General features: G+C 43.6%; 1 long non-coding RNA gene across 1 annotated transcript; it reads right to left on the minus strand.

The window, feature by feature from the left end:
• Positions 1-234: 234 nt before the first annotated feature.
• On the minus strand, positions 235-2,595 carry LOC310833500. The gene is made up of 2 exons (XR_014558714.1): positions 2,038-2,595; positions 235-696 (listed from the first exon to the last, which is right to left on the minus strand). It is a non-coding gene; the product is annotated as an uncharacterized lncRNA (long non-coding RNA).
• Between the last annotated feature and the right edge of the window lie 585 nt (positions 2,596-3,180).

Raw genomic sequence — 3,180 nt, forward strand, 5'->3', positions numbered from 1 at the left:
GTCCAAATAGTGACCAAAGCAGAAAAGGGATATATATATATATATATATATATATATATATATATATATGCAGGTTTTGGTGTCCTCGGGTGTCTTCCCGTGTAAAAGTTGGGGTGTCTAGGCGACGTTTCGACGAGGTCTCACTCGTCATCTTCAGGCTGGTGCTTTCCTGTACCCGTGAAAATCTACGAAAGCAAATATATATATATATATATATATATATATATATATATATCAGATCACATTTCAGGATGAATGAAAGACGCTGGGATTTCCATTCCAGATGGAGAAAATATGTGATACATTCTTATGCAGGGAGTAAGACATGCAATAGGTTCGGGGGGGGGGAGGGTGTTCCGCTTCTTTCAGCCAGGGCGACTCAAGAAAACATGTTGACCCTTCAGGCACCAAACAGGCCTTCCTTGGGAGACACGTCTCCTTTACTTCTGCTGACCTGGCCACTGGGGAGTTCGCTTCGTCTGCTGCTGGCAAGGGGGTGGGATGACCACAGGAGGAATGCATGGAGGTGGGATGACTACGGGAGGTTGTTTTGGGCAATGTGGTGGGACAACCTGAGGAGGGTTGCATGGAGGTGGGGTGACCACAGGAGGTTGCTGTTGGCAGGAGTCCTGTGGTTTGTTGCAGCATCCTCTATTGTTGCGGGAGCACATCTTGATATCGGTCAAATTTGGAGTCCTGTGAGAAATGAAGAAATAGCCTTTCAATGAAGGTCTGGCACAAGCATATCTTTCTTAGTCTTCCACTCAAAGCAGCTCACAATATGGTGGCCTTCCCTCCCTGTAGGAGGCATCTATAATGTTCTGTTTGTGTTAGAAGCTGAAATCGATTTCTAAATGGAGCCAGTGTGGCTTAGTGGTTAGAGCACCAGACTAAGATCTAGGAGACTTGAGTTTAAATCCCTACCCAGCCACCAATCTTACTGGGTGACCTTGAGCCAGTCAAGTCCTCTCAGGCCAACCTACTGCACAGAGTTGTGAAGATAAAATGTTTAGGAGGAAAACTGCGTATCTTGAGCTTCTTGAAGGAATGATGATGCGATTCAAGTACATAAGTACATAAGTAAATATTTTACCTGTTGTGGGTCTCACCCAGTGTACACCCAATGTACACTGGATATCTAATTTTGTAAAACAGGAACATATAAAGCTTCCTTTTTCTGAATCAAACCATTAGTCAATCTAGCATCTCCTGGTAGACTTGGGATTATCCCCTTTCTAATCCCTGGGAAACCACTGCCAATCAATGCTAACAATTCTAATCTAGACTAGTCAGTGGTACGTGACTCAGCATAAGGCAGCTTTCTGTGCTCCTAGTAGCTGAGGCCAACGTGTACCTATATTGAGGTTCAGAATGGAGGAAACCATCACCCTCTTTATTGCTCCTTGACTGAACATATATTATGCTCATCTGGCAAAGCAAGTGATCCAGACTAAAGGAGCTCTTGCTCCCTAACCTCTTTAAGGGAGAAAATATGCCTTGGATTCTAGTGCCTTCAATACTAGCCTATACATGAACGTAGGAAGTGGCCACATGCTGAGTCAGATCATTGATCACTGAGCCATTTCTACATTGTCTACACAGTGATTGGCAGTGGCTTTCCAGGGGGTGATTTCAGCCCTACCTGGAGATGTCAGGAGCTGAAACTAGGATCTTTTGTTTGCAAAGTAGATGCTCTGCTACCAAGTTAAGAACATTGCCAGAGATTCTCTTGACTCCTTCATTCACCAATGCCTATAATCTGTCAATTACTTGCTAGCACATTTCACTTAAAATCTCTGCCCAGAGATGGTTTTCAAAGCCCATGCTAGTTTTACGCAGAGGATACCCACTGGAGACAATAGACATGGCTAACAAAGGTTCATTCATTTCATTGTGTCTATTCTAAGTAGAATGTAGTTAGATGCAACCTAAGGACACCTAATCTGGAAACTAGGTTATCCTCATACATTTTGAATATTCAAAGTTCAGACCTCCCACAAATACAATCAATAGAGCGGGTGGTATCTCCAGACTTACCCCTAATGCCAACTGGAAAAACTGCAGTAGTGAAGATCCGAAGTCTATGTCTGGATCCTTGGAGGGTAAGACCTTTTATATGGTCCCCTTGCCTTACTTCTGGAAATGAATTTCCCCTCTTGAGCAATATTGCCCTTCAGGTCATGAGCAAATCTTCGATGGATGGGCCCCACCCCTTGGAAAAGTGTCATCAGGAAATAATAGGATCATGTATGCAATACAGCAGGCGCCGGATCACGTTCCAGGGGGTGATTCCGTGCCGTGTAACTTAATTAATTGCCTTTCTCGGTAACCTGCAGATCAACAAACATTGGGCAACTTTTGGGATAAATAAATACAATGCCTGGCAGGAGAAACCTATCACAGGACGTCTTCCTGGATTATTTGAAGACAGATCATGGGGAAGATAACAATCACTGATAAAGAAAGGCAATATCCGGTAGGACAATCACTTTGGGTGATGTTTTACTGTATGTTTAGAAGACACATCATGGAGATGATTGTTTCTTTCAATGTTTCCACACACTTTATGCCTTAGAACTATGTCTGATTAATGCAGTTTGCTAAAACAGCTAGTAAACCCACAGGCCTAAGTCTAGGGTGCACCTGCAACCTGCTACAGACCCTCCAAGTGTCCCTATTTTCCAGGGGCATTCCTGGATTTCCAGAAGCCGTTCCAGTTTCTGATTTGAATGTCCTGCTTTTCCTTGGGACGTCCCTATTTTCATTGGAGAAATGTTGGAGGATATGCTACTAGAGTCTATGATGGTACAGGAGCCCCTCAATTCCCGGAATAGAAACACATCTGACACCAAAGAACACTAACACTTACAGGAGAGTTCGGTTGCTGTGAGAATACAGCAGTGGGTTCTGGGTGTAAGAGTCAACAAAGTGTTTTTAGCCATTGTTCTTATTTCTGCTTCATTGCGCATATATCAAAATGTGTATTTCAGCTTTTTGTTTCTGAAGCGAGACCCCACAATGCCTTTGGAATGATGGGTAGCTGGGGTTGGTGAGCAGCACAAGTGTAGGGAGTGGAGGCCCTAGTGCTTCCCTCAAAGTATCTTGGGAGATGTAGTTTCTTAAGGGAGCTGAGATCCTGATTCCTCTTAAACAGCAACAATTTTCAGAATAGTTAAACAA

The sequence above is a fragment of the Podarcis gaigeae genome (assembly GCF_964106915.1).
Source record: "Podarcis gaigeae genome assembly, chromosome: 16".
Lineage (NCBI taxonomy): Eukaryota > Metazoa > Chordata > Lepidosauria > Squamata > Lacertidae > Podarcis > Podarcis gaigeae.